This window comes from Pseudopodoces humilis, chromosome 2 (assembly GCF_049639895.1).
Source record: "Pseudopodoces humilis isolate 2021_Gansu_Grassland_sample_001 chromosome 2, ASM4963989v1, whole genome shotgun sequence".
NCBI classification, from domain to species: Eukaryota; Metazoa; Chordata; class Aves; order Passeriformes; family Paridae; genus Pseudopodoces; species Pseudopodoces humilis.
The window spans coordinates 43,696,149-43,713,805 of NC_142201.1; positions in this window are offsets into that span (position 1 = coordinate 43,696,149).

Below are 17,657 nucleotides of genomic sequence, written 5' to 3' on the forward strand. Positions count from 1 at the left end.
GCCCAGAGGATGACAGCAAAGAGGGTAAAAGGTCTCGAGGGCATGACTTATGCAGTGTAGCTGAACACTGTAGGTTTGTTCAGCTTTGAGGAGGCTGAGGGGTGATCTCATTGCTGTCTGCAACTTCCTCATGGGAGGAAGCAGAGAAGGAGGTGATGACCATGTCTCTCTAGTGTCTGGTGATAGGACACAGGGGAATGCCTTACAGCTACATCACTAACAGTTCAGATTAAATATTAGGGAAGAGTTCATTGATCAAGCAGTGGAACAAGCTCCCCAGGAAAGCAGTCATGGCTCCAGGCCTGTCACTGTTCAAGAATCATCTGGGGAATGCTCTTAACTATATGATTTAGCTTTTAGCTTGCCCTGTCTGGAGTCAGGAGTTGAACTCGGTGAACCTTTTGGGTGCCTTTCAACGCAGGATATTCTGCAATTCTAAATAAGGTATCTCAGAACGCTTCTATAGAAAAAAAAGAGATGAGCTCTTCTAAGGCATGACTCATCTCATTCTAAATTAGATTTGTACATATGGCCATTGAAACTGTTTCTTAAAATGACATGCAACTCCCCATTTACTAAACAGCATTTAAGAATTCCAGATAGCTCCTTTAGACATGCCTGAATTTATGCTATTTGAACTGTATCCTTAGTCATCTTAGTACTCCAACACTGCTAAAGAACATTCCAAAAGGAAAAAGAAATTAAATACATCTAAAGTTCTAATCTCCTGTTGTAAATTCAAGGAGTTTGTACATTTCTGTTGGGAATAGGATTTGAAAATATCCTATACTATGACAATATTTTTTTTCTTAATCATCCAGTCGTTACACTTAAAAGCTGTTAGAAGATCTTTTCATAAACTATAATTGCTTGCATGGAAAAGCTCATTTCGTTAGTAGTTCACAATAAATGAGATAAAGGTAATGTTTTGAATTTAGGCTATAAGTAGTGCAATGAATTTCATAAACATTTTCAGGAAATCATATTAGAAATGGAGTAGGGTTAGAAATATGCTAAAACAAAAAAAACCAAAACAACTCTATTCTCTATTTTTCCTTTTTTTTTTATTACCCTTTTCTTCTCTTCTATTTATTATATTTCCTAATGGGAAGCGCATAACATTGTCATATTCTGCAACTGCCTGCAGGATGTGACAATCTTTCTTGTTGGTATGAATACAAATGCAAACACACAGATGCCTGGAGTATAACCTGCTAGGTTTTTTTCCCTATTTAAAGAAATCTCCCTAATTGTCTATCATCAGCCACGTATGTTTTTATCATTTTAAATGTATATCAGATATTGGTAAGAAAAATCACATTTCATAAAAAAACAAACAGATTTAATGTGATGTGAAGACTCTGAATGTAATCTAATGAAGCAGAAAAAAAAAAACCAATAATGTTTCATTCATCTCCTAGCTCTGAAAATTTTTCTTGGTACTTTGAAAGGGAACAGTTTTCATCAATTGCACCGAAAAAAAGAAAAATCAGTGCATTAGTAATTATTAATATGAGCAAGATAAGCAAAATGCAGCCCAGTGTGGGCCCTCTGCTGAATGGAGCAGAGGATCTAGTGAAAAAAACACATGGAAAAGACTAAAGTATGAAATGCTTTTGTTATCTTGATCTTTATAGTAAGACTGGCCTCCAGAAGTCTCAGGCCTGTAGAACATGAGGGAAAATGTAAAACAGATTTGCACTTAGTAGAGGATGGCCAAGCTGAAGAACATTTGAAAAAAGTGGATACCCACAAGTCCATGGGATTTGATGGATATACCCACAAGTGCTGAGTAAGTTGCTCAATGTCATTGTAGGACCAATATTAATTGTCTTTGAAAGGTCATGGCAACTGTGAGAGGGGCCGAAAGGGTAGAAGAAAGCAAATTTCTCTCATTTCTTTCAGAAACCTTCTGCGTAGAAAAGGTCTGTGTCTAGGTCAAGGGAACAGATGCTCTCTTTTACCTTTCTATCCTTACAGTATATTTTTCAGGTTCATTTCAGTATAAGACACATTATGAAAGCATTTATTGCAAGTTTTCTCCTTGATTCCCATAGGAAAGATGATATGCACATATTGAAAGGGACTGTAGTGTCATGAGCAGGGTCCCAGCCCTTGGTGACTGAGTGATAAAAAATAAGCACACCTCCCCATCAGTCTGCCTCGAGGCTAGAGGGCCTTCATGCTAATAGAATTTTTCTAGTAACCTTCACTGTACTGAGAGAATGCCAGAAGGGATATTAAAAAAGTCTCTTCATATTTATTATCTACAGAGTTATTGATTTCTGGAACAGAGTGAAACCAGAAGCAGATCTTGAATGTACAAAACATGGTTGAGAATATAAATAATATTATCACAATTTTTTACTCATTATCATTGTCTTATTAAACATATCTATGAAAGATACAAAGATGATGGAAGGAAAAACTAAAAGTAAAGACATTTAAAGCTACATTTCCTTTAAATTTCATTTTTAAAGGAAAATAAATTAAGAAAATGCTAAAATAGAATCATCTGAACAGACAAAATTACTTTCAAAAGCATTTGGTGGAAGATTATGTCAGAATTACTAGTGATGGAACGATGCATCTGTTAAAATAACTTTAGTATCAGAGGAATTAGAATAGGGAAGGGATTTAATGTTTTAAAAGTTTATGAAGGTAATCTGGGTCACTACAAGTCAGTGAGTCTGAACTTTGAGTTGTGTGAATCTGTAGAAACTGTAATACCTAGTAAAGTAAGTTGAGACATAGACAAAGTTGTTTTAGTGGACAAGATTTTTAAGGAATTACTTCCTTCTACAAAGACTATTAAAGGTTTTTAGAGAAGTCAGGGAGCATATGGACCAGAATGAGCTAATCTTATTTAATAGTAGTAATTTTTTTGCCCTAAAAAAAAAACATTCATCAAAATTGTTTAAAGAATGTAATCACTGTCAGCTAATAGCTAGTTTTCATAGAGTAAAAATGTCTTAAAATATCACAGAATAGAAATAATTGGTCCATTTTCCTACAAAAAAAAGGTTAACATAATATCTCCAAGATTGTCTGTCTTTGGAGTTTGGAGTACTTTACACTGTAGTGAAATTTGGCCAGAGATGCAAAATAGAAGAATCAAATTCAAGCTGTCTGAAATTCTATAGAATATTCTCATTAAAACCTAAGTGGATTGGTCTCACCAGCACTGAAGTAGTTCTGAACTACAGTCAGCTCTGATCTAAGCTCTGATCTAACTGTTTAGAGATCTTTGCATCTGGTTTCCAACTACAGAAAATCTATCACAGGCCCTTTGTCACATCTTTCAGTACAGTGTGGATGCGTCAGATAACCTAGGGTGTCTCAGATGGCACTAGGTACTTAGGCTGAGGAAGCAGAAACATCGTGAATCTCTCCATTGACTGGAAAGATATATACTGACACCAGACATAGATGTTCATCTATTGCAGCTAGATAAGCTGAATTCAAACAACAACAACATTATAACGTTATTATTAACATAATAACAAACATGAAAATAAAATAATAGTCTATGATAATAAAATCATAGACTCAGAACACCTGGAGTTAGAATGGACTTCTAGATGTTACCTAGTCCAACCCTGTGCTCAGATTAGGGTCACCTTTGAAGTCAGATTCAAATATATATTCTTCTATTGAGTAATACATAAGTATGTGTGGTAAAACGGAACAGACAACCTTATTTAAGATTCTATTATGTATTTATGATACAAGGCTTTAAATTCAACTTCAAGAACCATAACATAAGACTGGATAATCATCTGGAATTGTAAACATACTACCCTATTGTCAAAACACACTCAGAGTACAGAGAATTATTAGAAAGATAATGAAGAACAAAACACAAACACTGTAATGTGACTGAATAACTAAAGTACAAAGGCAGTAGAAATTCTTCTTGCCTAAAGAGAAAAATAAGGCTATTATGTTTTCACTGTTGCAAAGAGACGTCATAAGTAATGATAGAATATTCTTTAAGCTTTAAAATATAAATTATACTGACAGTATTTAAAATTTTTTCCAGGTTAAACCTGATTGTTGAGTCTCAGAATATATGTATTTATTTATTTAATATTTAAATACACTAGTTGTTATAAAAGCTGAGAAGGGGAAACTACATTAAAAGGCAGTGTTCAGCTCTGTATATATTTGTCATAGGAAATTCCAAGAAATCTACATGTTGCTTATCACTGTGAGTGGTCTCAGTATGATAATACAATAAATTTAACAAGTACCTTTATTTGCTATTGGTTTTTGTTGATATCTTTTACCCACAAGTTAAGCTAAGGAAACACAAACTCCATACTTTTTTTTTTGTTGTTGTTGAAAGCTACATAATAATGGAAAAAATAATTCCAGCAGCTGTTCTTCTAAATTAATGTGAATATTGTTAGAGACAATGCCAAACTGGAGTACAAGAAATGTTGTGATGATAGTGTATGTTGTTGAAAGATACAGTACACTTTCCAAACTCATCTATATTCATCACTCTATTATAGATCAGCTTTTCAGAACTAAAAAAAGAACATAACAATATTCATGTTTATTGATGCACTTGGTAGCATTTTAATCAATTTCCAGATTTTTTTATTAATGTTATTTAGTAAGAGACACTTGTAAAACACAGCTATTAACAAACTAAATCTGAATCAACTTGTAGGTAGAGCAACTTGAGGTCCTGAAAATGGGTCATTAAATGGAGATAAAAAATGCAGTTAACACAGCTGCAGCAGTTGTCATAGTGCAGTAATGGCACAAAGGGACCCTGAGTCTTAAAACTTTGCTGTGATTGAGGTACCACCATTTCTGACACCAATTGGAGTAGATATTCCTACCACAGCAGAGACTCTCACCTAGACACAATTACTTTGATATTTATTATGCTGCGATCCTCATCTCTGGCAGTGCTTGCTGCCCTGGAATTGCCTTAGAAGTGTCTGAGCCTCTAGATTCCTTTTCCAATCGACATGGTTCTGTGATTCTATGATTGCTTGAAATTGATTGAAATTCTTCTTGCATAACCTCAATACTAAATGTATTCATATTTTACTCTTCTTTACAATTTGTTTTAGTTCAGTCTCACCACTGAAGTGAACTGAACTCACTAGTGTGAACTGAAACTCATCTTTCTTTTGTCCCTTTCTTTCATTTCTTTTTTTTTTTTTTTTTTTTTTTTAATGGGACAAAAACTTTATACCACATTAATTTACTTCTCAAGACAACCTTCAAAGTACTTTCCAAGAAACTCTCTGGTAATACTAAAGGGCAGAAGCTTTTCCTTGTTAATATAGCTTATGTTATTAAAGCAGAGAATACAGTCTGAATATTTTGTTTATGTGAAACAGAATTAAAGACATGTTTATAAAACAGGGAACAGTTAGAATTCCTTCTTTCTAAATACTTTCTGAAAAGACATAAAGCCTTTAATTTCTGCTATGTTGTCCAGTATTCTGCTGCTTATTAGGAAATAGTAAAATTTTTATTTGAAATTGGGTTTCTTTAAAAGTACTTATTATAAAAGGAAATTAGTTTTTAACTCACATGTACTTCTGGACTTGAACAGTGGCTATTTTCTTAAAGTTTTCTCAATATTGCTGATACATTCTATATCAAGAATTTTGGCCTTGGTGTCTACCAATGCACAATTGGTAAATAAATTTTCATTGATTGAAGAAGGAATTAAAACACATGACAATTCTCAATATTTGAAGTATATAGAAATCTACATGGAGGAAAACAAAATAATGAAGGCATGGTTAAATGCAGAATTCTTCCTTTCACTGGTGTTTGATGCTTTATCTCAGGAGAAACATTTTTTTTACTTTTAAAGATAAAGGCATCTAGGCCAAATGAACTTTGCATGACTCTGTTAGAACTATCCTTAACTTGCAGCTATAAACCTTCTGTACTATGTAGTTCAGTCCTCTTGGAATAATGTGAGACTAGATACCAATATACCATTTGTCCTGGTTTAGGGCAAATTTGGGAGAAAACCTTCGAATTAAGTCCCTCCAGAAAGCAAATTCAAGCAGCCTTCCTGCAACTGGTTCAGGAAGAGATTATTCTTTATTGTTATTCTAGACTACTATTACCTATAGTTGTAAGTAACACTTTTATATTGAACTGTCAATTCTATTGACACAGCGGCTATAGCTTTCCAAAATCTCACCTATCTGCTCTGTCCAAAAGGCCCAGACTAACTTTGCAGAACTTCTTTTTCTCACTAACTCCAGCATCTTTGTTCTATGGTAGCAGTTTTTGGAAAGTTTTAGCCTTAGTCTTTCTCTCAGTAGTCCTCAAAGGCTTCTGAGGTGCTCACATGTCTTTTTGAAGTGCATTTAATCTTTGAAATTCCATAATCATAGCTACATAAAAAGTTACTTTACAACGCAAAGGTAGATGGAATTAGGACATGCCAAAATTGTGTCCACTCAGAACCCATATTCCTCTATCAAAGCCAGAGCTAACAATATTTTCACCTTTAGAATTTGTCAGTCAAATATTTCTTTTAGGTTCCTTCTAGAATTTAAAGAATAATTTATCTGCATGTCTTAATCTGGTAGGAATCTTCAACACTGCAAATTTCTTAAAGATCCTATCCAAGTAATCAACTGCATCAGAAAGATATCTTCCAAGTACAGCTATTGAAAATTTAAAAAAAATACAACCAACCAACCGACAAAAACCCTAAAACCACCAAAACCTCAGCCTACAGAGTTCAAGCCATTCTCATTTGAAAATATAACAGCAAAACTGGTTAACTCTATCTGATATCACAGCATGCTGGCTAGGAGACTTTCCAAGTCATCAGTATACATGAATTTGAGCTTTTTGGTACTTTAAAAGAAGCTCAATAATAAATTAATTTCTTTCAAAAAAACCAGAATCTATGAAAATGAACATTTCTGGTATCTCTCCAGCAACGTGTATCTGAATGTCAGTGGTATAGAGTGTTTTTCTTCCCTTTTGTTACCAATGTTTCTGCAGCAGCAGCAGCAATTATTCTAGATCTAAAGAAATTAATTTCAGCTTTCTTTGTTTGAATGTGAAAACATCACACCCTTGCTGAAAATACATTTGAAGAGAATGAAAGGTTAGAATTAAGTATAGATATATGCTTCTATTTTTGTTGGTTTTACTGTATTTCAACTTTTCATTCTTTGTCTCTCAGCTTTATCAGAGATGAATTGTTAAGAAATAGGTACAAAATGTTCTTTGCCCTGTTCAAAAATATCAATAACTTTACAAGTGACTTTTTAAAGACCTCTGGCACATTCTCTTTAGTAAGGCTTGATCTACACAGTTTCTGAATATAGACATGTCAAAGTAATTTAAAGTGCACCATAATTTATTCCCCACAGACGGGAAAAAGTTTGGACAGTCTTAACCAATGCAAATTTTCTTTTGCTGAAAGAGTGGATGACTTTGTCAATAGTCTCAATAGACTTTTGAGGCACTATTTTGAAAAAAAAAAAGTAATTTCCCCCCAGTAATCCAGATCTCGTATTGAGGGCATTACTTCTTTCAAGATCATATTTGGTTTGTTTATAAAAATTTCTGACCCTCTCTGCCTCAGTGAATGGGGCTCAGTTTCTAGACTCAGACTAAAAACTTTCAAACCCAATGCCATTTTGACTGTAATTTAAAAACAAACCAAAACCAAATTAACACACTCACCCCTACGGTTTCATCATCCTACAATTCTTATCTGTTGCTAAGGGTAGGATGAGTAATAAAGTCCGCAACTCTGGGTCTCAAAGACCTTCAGAGACAACTGTATTTAGGAGACATTAGCTAGAACAGCTCCTTGGGCTGCTTAAATTTATGATGGAGGCCACATTAGATTGAAACAACTGTAAAAAAAAGAACATGTGTTTTAAAAGCATTTTGCAATCCCAAAGGCCAGGTTTCCTGTACTCTGGCTCCTGAGTCATATGCATTGGTCATTCAAGATAAGTATGTACGCCAAGGAATCTGACTTGTGTCAAGTCATACAGCAAAGGTGAGCTAATGGTAAATGGCTTCAGTCAAGTTTGTATCTCTGATTTATCTTTGTCTCCTCTTCCTTTGATGGAGCATTATCACACTTTGCTTATTATGACACAGCAATTTCTCTATGGAGAAGAGAAAACTGGCTGAAAATGGGACATATCTGTGGGACTGATCAATAAGCTTCTACAGTGGAAGAAGGCATGAAGTAGATGGGCCAAGGCGATGAGCTCAAGAAATTCAGCTTAAGATGCAAGGAATGAGTACAGGAGCTGTAAAGAAAGCTGAACTTACCTGAACACCAAAGGGACCAGCAGGTGGCCATTGTGTTAGTTACAGGGCTGTATTAGTCAAGTGAATCAGCTGATTGTCTAAATGGCTTTCCCTGAGTTAATCAGAAAAAGTGAATTTCTTCCTGATTTAGTCAGACCAGCCTGGGGGAAGTGGCTCTCAAAAACTGAGCAACTGTCAAAATGAACCTTTGAGAGAGAAGAAACCTTGAGCTGACTCCAATCTACATAATGCCTCCCAGCAATTAGGAATGCCACTGCACTTGGCAGTGAACATACAGACCAGTAATAGGAATCATGTTTGCATTGTGATCCAACTGCACACTGTAATTGGTGTATTCTTCTCGTGATATCAGTACATTGCATTATGCTAAATCAAAACCTTTTGTAATGTCAATTATCTTTAAATAAGTAAATTTTCTGTTGAAACATTAAACCTCCCCCATGTGGAAAACCTAAATTAACTGGGTCAGAGAGTACTGGGCAGACAGTGTGATATCAATGCCAGGCCAGTTCATGAAGTGATATATAAGGAGAGACTAAATACTTCTCAGTCTGTTGGTTGTCTTGAGATTTCTTCTAAGATCAATATTTTCAAGGCTGTAAGAGATTTCTATATATCAGATTATACCAACAGTCAGTTGGAGAACTAGGACTACAATATCCAGTTTACTCTGTATCTTTCACCAGTGTTAGACTTGATTTAAACAAGAAAGGAGGTGTCAAAAACAAAGAAAAGCTTTTATTTCTAATGACTGAGATCTGATGAGAGTGATTTATCATAGGACTCATTTCTGATCCGAGTACCTCTGGCCAAATGTGACATTCAAAAGAATGCTGGCATTCTAGAATAAACAGACTCCATGTCTATATGCAAACTACAAAGTGTGCTGGAAGCCTGGAGTTCAAAGAAGCAGAACAATGAGGGTGAGTTTATTGCTTCACATGACACTAAATGGCAAATATTCCAGAGATCTAAAGGGCTCATGTTGAAAGGATAAAGGCGGGAAAATACAAAACTGACAGACTTCAGAGTTTTAAGAAAATTATTAAGAGAGATTGTCGTGGTTTTAAACCAATAACTAAGAAAATTACTTATTTCTTGCTGTGAGATATGGATTAGAACAAGAGCAAAACAGGCATAAAACTTAAAAGGAAAAAAAAAAAAAAAGTTTATTGACAAACTACAATAAGAACACCAGAATAAACTTCCAGAAAAACCTTTTCATCCCCTGTCTACCCACTATTCCCTTGTTCACATGACAAAAGAGACAAAAACTTTGGAACTTTGATGGTTAAAACAGTCCCAATTCTTGCTACAGTCTTTTCACCAGTCTTTATAGAGAAACAGAAGTTTCTTCCTGTTAATTTATGGAGTTTCTCACAAGAAAAACTATTTTTGTTATAGTTTTCCATTGCTCTAATGTTAGCTGCCCAGAGCTGCTGTTATTAGAGCCCACTCCTCCCATTTTCACATCACTCTCAAGTGTGTATGGGCCATGAGTCTAGGGATGGGATTTTTAAGGATAAGTTATTCAAAGGCAAAAAAGTCTTCTTCATCTGTTTCTGTGAGCTTCACTAGAAAACAGTTTTCTCATTGCCTTTCAAGGCTTCAAATCTTCCAGCACTTCACTGTACCATAATTACTCTACCTTTTTACTCAAAATTTACACTTTGAACACTCTATTCCTCCCTATTTACTGTCATGAATTAAAGGAGTGTTTTCAAGACTTTATTGTCCATTTCCATAGTTTTAACAGAAAGATATTTCAGCTTAATTAAAGCATCTTCTTAATTCTCTACCTTTTCTGAAGCTTCTTTTCTTTCCTGTCACTGGTAGTTTATAAAGTCTCTTTTCATGTTGATCACTCTCTTTTCTCTGTCTGGATAAAAAGATTAATCCGCAAGTCTCATCTGGGTAATGAAAGAGTTAAAATCTTGCCCAGGCTGTTGTAGGTAGTTCTGTGGCCTCGGCCGGTGCAGGAGCTGGAGCCGTCTGCGATGGAAAGTTCCTCATGGCTGCTCTGAAGAGTGTAGGCGCCGCTCCAGCCCGCTGCAGGTCCAGAGCCTCTCTCTTTCTTCACTCAGCAGTTTCTAGTGAATTTAGTTACAGCAGAAAACCTGCAGCCGAGCCAGAGATCGGCTCGGCTCGGCCCGGCCCGGCCAGAGCCTGGAGAAAACCTTCCGCAGGGCCCGCATCTCCCGGCCGGGAGACGCTGGGCCCAGCCCAGTCCCCGCCCGGCCGCATGGCCTGGGCAGGGAACGGGAAGCCTGGAGCTCTGCCGCCCTTCACAGCCAGGAAACAAAGAGAGCCAAGAGAGCTCTGGTTTTACACTTTAAGGTAGGGTTCACAAGTTGATCCCACTTTTCAATGGCCTAAACTGCTGTCAATTCTCAGCAATGACCGATAATTGGTCAGGAGAAAAGACTCCAGGCAGTTCCCAGCAACTTAAACTTTCTTAAAGGTAAAGTAACTCCATGACAGAGATAAACAAGTGATCTAATCAGATTTTGGAAACATAATTCTTTATAATACTTTCAGAACAGCAGAAAGGGCATATTGTTATGACAAGAGACAAGATAGACAAATGTAAATTGAAAATAAGGGACAATTAGAACATGTCATTAACCGCTGGTGCTCAGAAAGACTATGTCCAGTGATGCTACTACACAAAACTTCTGGGAAAGGGATTAAACAGTTTATCAACTATGTCAAAACCACACCTCCTAGAACAAGTAAATTGCTATATGCAAGGCTCCAGACTTACTGCAATTCACCTCTGCCTATTTGGATCGAGTAGTACTGAGAGTACTGAGTAGTACTGGAGACTGAGAGTCTCCACTGTGTGACTTCTGGCTTGAAGAGAGATGAATTAAATGTTCGTATGAAGTAATTGAATGAAAATCTATATTTTATTATATGCAGGAGATGAGATTAAATTATGGATTTTTTTGTCCTTATGTCTTTATGCTTTGGGGAATGTACTGTGGAAATTCATTGTAGAGATACATTATTTCATGCAATATAAGTAAGGTGTAGGAATGTTTTTGTGCTTTTAGTGATCTTCCTTTAAGCAGCTAATAATGACAAAAAAATCCAACAGGGACTTCTGCTTCTGTACAGGTCAGATCCTCCAGTCTAAACCCTCTGCCATGGGCAGGATCATCTTAAACTTTATCAGGTTGCTCAAAGACCCATCCAGACAGACTCTGAACACATCCAATGGTGGGGTACCCACAACTTCTCTGGGCAACCTGTTCCAGTACGTTTAAAAAAAAAATAAAAATTCTTCCTGATGCCTAAAGTAAACTTTGTTTGGATTTTCTGTTTGAAAATGTTACTCCTTGTCATGTCATTTCAGGCCTTGGCAAAAGTTTTTTTCCATCTTCTAGCCTTCTTTAACTATCAAAAAGCCACCATAAGTTCTGTCTGAACTTTTCTCTCCTCCAGGCTAAAACCCAACAATTTTCTTAGCCTTTTCTCATAGAAGAAGTGTTCCAGTCCCCTAATGATTTTTGTGACCATCCTCTGGACCTGCTCAAACAGGTTCAGGTCGTTCTTTTACTGGAAACCCCAGAGGTGGACACAGTACTCCAGGTGGGGTCTCCACAGCAGGATGCCCTGCCTAAACAGGGATCAGGATGCTTTGCCTAAACAGGGATATAGCCTGCCCCTTGGGTTCTGCTGTTCAGCACCACCTCAATTCTCAGTTCTGAGGCTTTTAATCAGTACCACACTTTGGAGCTGCAGCTTGAAAGGATGGATGGGGGAAGGATGGCATTTAAGGACATAGTACCCACAGCTGATGCCAACAGCTTTTCCACTGGAGAGAGTGAGTGACCTCTTCTCAAGGACACCTCACATTCCTGAAATCACTCTCCCCAGGGATGAAGTCAGTGGTGTAGGATAAATCTTAGTGGTGCCCACACTGTGCTATGCTACACCCTCTCACTGCAACCAGGACAGAAGAGTCTGCTGCTTTTAGAGTTGAAAAATGCTGGGACCAGCTTGACTGATAGGACATGTACCTATGAGCAGATGCAAAACAGATGTTCCCTGAATGAGGCTGGGAGCAGCAAGGATGTGCAGGCCTTGATGCAGAAATGAGCCAGAAGTGTTGAGCAGAAGAAACCAAAGAGTTGATAACACTTTTTTTTTGGCTGAGAAAATCTCACAACACATAATCTAAATATACATATATATGACTGGCAATCAATCCATTTATCCAGTAAAAGGCTAGTCTTGCTTTTGCGCAGTGAGGACTACTAATGTATCTCCTAAGATGTGTGAAGATCCTTCCCTTGAATGGGAACACCCCTCAAGTTTATTCCTTGAGGCTGAGTAACAGATTTACCCACAGCCATCACTATGAGTAACACCAATCTCAATAATTGTTTTGCTAGCTTTAATATAATTGCCTCAATATAATTGCTTTAACGTAATTGCTTCAATATTGCTTCATAAATAGTACACTAAGCTAGCAGCTATAACTATCCATGCTTTGTAGCAAATAATTCTGATTAAGCTATTTTTGTCTAATTATCATTATCATCTTTAAATAAATCCTTTGGTTTATTTTTATAATTGTATTTGCTTTGTTATCCTTAATCCTGCAGAAAAAAACTTCTATAAAGTTTCAATTACAACTTTATAACTCTTTAGATGTAAGCCACTGACTAAGTCTGGAGTTAGGATTGGATGCAACCATACCCAGATTTCTCTCTGAGAAGGAGTTAAAAAGGGGGTCCTTTCTCTGCCTTGTGACTCAATGGGAGGGCTTCTTTAATAAACTTTGTCTGAAGCTCCCATTCTACCTACAACAATCTCATAGGAGCAGAACAGACAGAGCATCACCTTCCTTGACCTGCTGGCTACACTTCTTTTTATGCAGTCCAAGATACAACTGAGTTTATGGCTGCAAGCAGACATTGCTGGCTCATGTCCAAAATGCCCAGTGGAAACACAGATTTGTATTTTCCTTGGGCAGTAGAAAAAATGTATTACAGTTCTCAGTGTAATGGATTTTTCTTAAAAGAGTAGTTTGGATGTGACAGGTTTCTGCTGGGTCATTTAGCCAATGCCTCTGCATTAGAGGAGGAAATATTTTATTATTTCTAAGCCAGGTCTCGCACAGTGGTGTAAATTGGCTTTGAATCTTTCACTGAGGGTGATTGTGTACCTGCTCTTGCCAATCTTTGCCAACATTCATCTGCTATAACTGAAGGATTTTCTTTCCCACCATATTATTCCCTTGTTGATTTTCCAGGGTGAAGTTTCAGACAAGTATTCTTTGTTTTCAGCTCAGTGTCTCATCAAAATGAAAATATGACTTACCTAATATCTGAATGGCATTTATTAATTAAGAAAACCAAAAAAGTCACAAAAAAACACATTAACTTACTTTTCTTCCTAATAGTTGTTGTTTGGTTTTGTTTTGGTTTTTCGCTGGGCTATTTTGATGACAAACCATTTATTTTCTTAAAAAGAAAACACCAATTATTAAACTCTGCCTTAGTAAGCATCTAATTCAAATTAATGTAGCTATTTACAAGTAGGTCACTCAGGGGAGAAATTCAGACAACGAATAAAAACTTTCAACTAAAGAACATTGTTTTTTACAAGAGCCAAATCTAAACTCAGCATTATAATGGTGCTTTATGAAAATTAAAAATGTTACATCAGAAATATTACCTAAATGAGATTTCTTCCCAAAACACTATTTTTAGCAGGAAGGTAATTCCCTACTGATTCCTCTGCCACTGCCCATCAGTTGCTTTTAATAACAGCCTTATCAATTTATTTTAAGAAAAAAAAAAAGTTGCCATATAGCTAAATATTCTAGAAATGAAAGTTGTTTTTCTACATGAGATGTTATTATCATTGATAAAGTACGTATGTTTTCTGTGTCTTAAAGTAAAGCTTTTTCCTTTGGTAGTACAAAGGCTGTTTTCTGAGTAATTGGCTTCAGACATACTATTTCATCACTGCCTAAATTTTTTACCTATGTTATTTTCTCTTCCATCAATCTCTAAATGTCAAAACTCAAATTGGTTACTGTCTCTACTGCTTTCAGACAAGATAGCTCAATTTAATCCTGTGTCCCTAGGAGGAGAGATGCTTCTAGAACAGAAACACAAATAAACAGGGGGAAAAAAAAAACAAACAAAAGAACTATCAACCCTTCAAGATAGAAACTACATGATCTAAATATTCAGGACAAAAAGTCAGCAGGTTCTTACTTCTCAATCTCTTTCTACTGTACTTTATGATTTTAGAATATACCAGCATATTAATGAAAGACAGCTGATGAGCAGATTTCCTTGTAGCGGGCACTCTGATATTTCCAATATTTTTAAGTTAAATCTGTGTGAAAGGAAAGGGGGTACTTGCTTAGTGTCTCAAAAATAAAAAGTTTTGTGAGAAATAATAATTTGAAACCTGATAGCTGACTATTATTTGCACTCCGTGAGTCCAAGCAGATTTTCTGTGATTATCACCATTAGCTAGAATAAGTCATTTTCTTACCTATTATGATGATTCTTTGCATTGTAAGGAAACAAGAAAATTGTTGGGTTTTCTTGTAGTTTTATATCAGCATTAGCTGTTGCAGATATCAGCAGATTACCAAATGTCTAGGTATAAAAATACTAGATTTTTTTAGAAGTTGTGGTGGTGATATATATAGACACTGCTTATACAGTCTCATGAAACACTGAAGGTGTAAACAATTTGAGAATAAATCAGTGTTACACAAGTTATATGTGAATAGAATCACTGCCATATAAAAAGGGAGGACTTCAGGAAAGCCAAGACTCTTGTGCCCAACTATTCTACAGTGTCCCATTATAGGGACCCTTAGCTGAGCATTTCACTGGGTTGTAGGGGGTTTAAGTGCCTTGTTCAGGGTCATATGCTCATCAGAGAAATGTCCTCTTGAGTCTCTACACCTTTATCTACAGCCAGCAACTGCCAGTGCCCTCAAAGGACTCCCATTAGCAGTTTCCAGAACATTCTTTATTAATAAAATTGTGACAGGTTAAGGTTTGAGATTTGCTGGGGATAGTATCTGGCTGTAAAAATTTATTCAAAGCAATATACCAGCAAGCTATAATCCCCAATAAAAGCTACCTTGAGATAATAATTTAGATTACATAGGATATGTTTCTTACACAACAGGCAGAGAAGACAGGTTCAGGCCATTGACAGCTCCCAGCAGTTATGGTGGAGTTTTCCCCTCTCTTCTCCCCATTCTTAAATCACTTTCATACTCTATGTTTTGGTGGAGCCTGTGTGACTTTAGTCATACATCTTCCTCAATGAGTGGTGGTCGTACCTTGGGATGGGTATCTCAGGATAGTATGCGAGATAACCTTGGGATGGGAAGTGTGTCACTCCAAGGAGAGAGATTTCATCATGGTTGACCATTCAAAAGCAGGACATCTCCCTGTATCTCCCTTAGCTTTCTGGTGCTATGCAGATGATCAGCTAAGAAGCATCACTGAGTTCCCTTCTCTGCAAGGGTTTAAACACTGCCTGGCTGCTCCACCCTTGTTTAGTCCCTCTTAGAGTGTATTGTGCACAGGAGGTCAGGTATTCTGACCATAGTCCATCCATGGAGTAGCAACCATATCTTTCCTTGACTTCTGTATCCTTATCCTTTCACCCTCAATCATCTTCCCACAATTACACAGGTCAGGTGCCATATTTGAGATAGGAATCTCCTGTGCCTTCTAATTTCTCTAACATTTCCTTCAGAAATCATAGAAACATAGAATTAAAAAGTGACTTTGATTGAAAGGGATCTTAAAAATCTTCTAGTTCCAATCTCCTGCTGTGGTCAGGAGATGGCTTTTACCAGACTGGGTTGTTTAAAACCTCATCCATCCTGGCCTCAAAGACTTTTATGTTCACATGGAAGCAAATAATTTCTTTAGTAAGGAAGTTCTTCCTAACATCCAGTTTAAGTTTACCCTCCTTAAGTTTAAAATCATTGCCCCTTGTTTTATCATTACATGTCCTGCTAAATAGCCCCTCCAGCTTTCTTGTAGCTCCCCTTCATGTACTGGAAGTCTGCTATAAGGTTTCCCTGGAGCCTTTTTTTTATCCAGGCTGGACAGACCCAACAAATTTGAAGCTTTCCTAACTGAAACCAGAAATGTGGTTCTGGGTTGGAAAGAAAGAAAGGTAGGAGAACAGAAGTGATTGCATCAATTTTCAATCCCCTTTTTTTCTCAGACTTTTGACTTCCTGAATGATTTTAGATACCTCTGTAAATTCACTGTCGGTACTTAATTTCTCACCTTCCATTAAAAAAAATATAGAAAATAGTAATGTGCTGATAAACCAGTGAACTGATAGGTGAAAAGTGGACACCAGTACCTTGTGCTTGTAAATAAACTCTAGGTAATAAATATCCATCAGTTAAGGGTTTATGGATATGTGTCTGTATGTAAAGTTTGTCACTACAGAATACATCTGCTAAATACAAAAGTATATTTGGAAGTGGAGTTTTCAGTGGGTTAGACAGTATAGAGATTACTTGGAATTAGGAAGGTTCTAAATGACAAAATTAAATTAGGAAGAACTGTGCTTGAACCTTGTGATTCTCAAGGTGTCCTTGAGAAGAACTGTGATGAATTCTTCCTGTGCTTCCTTTAATTACGTGCCCAAAGATTCTAAGATATATTCAAAGATTCTAAGATATATATATATATATATATGTATACATTTGAGGTTGTGGCACTTAAACACTAAGATGCTTTTGGCCTTTATTGAGATGTAGGAACAACATGAGCATTTTCCTGCATCTCCCCTTTTTAGCAAAGCTCTCTTTAATACTCTCTTCCCTTTCTTTTTACTTTTGATAACATAACCTCTGAAGATGTATCAGAACTTACCTGCTTTCTGTTTGCAGCAGAGTTGGCTTAGTGAAGTTGTAAAATATTTCACAAAAAGGTAATATCTGGTACAAGGCTCTGATGGTTCAGGCTACTGACAATGAAGTGTGAATACGTGGTATGAATAGTAACTCAAGGAGAAATTTTAGTACAGTAAAAATATTTTTAATATCTCTTAAATATATGGTTGCCTAAAGAATCTGTACATTATCTAATCTTCAGTATTACTCCTGTCACCCTAAAATATTTCATAAACTACAGGTTCATTTTATAGTGAGAAGCAACCTAAGGAGAAGTAAATATTCTTCACTTGGTATTGTCACCATGATTATTCTGGTTCTTAAAGTTTTGACAAAACATTATCTACATTCAATGGTTGTGTCAAATTTTTTTGATGGGTTTTGGTCACACTACTCTAGTCCCGTTGCCATGGTAGGTGAAAAACTATTAAAATTGCAAAAT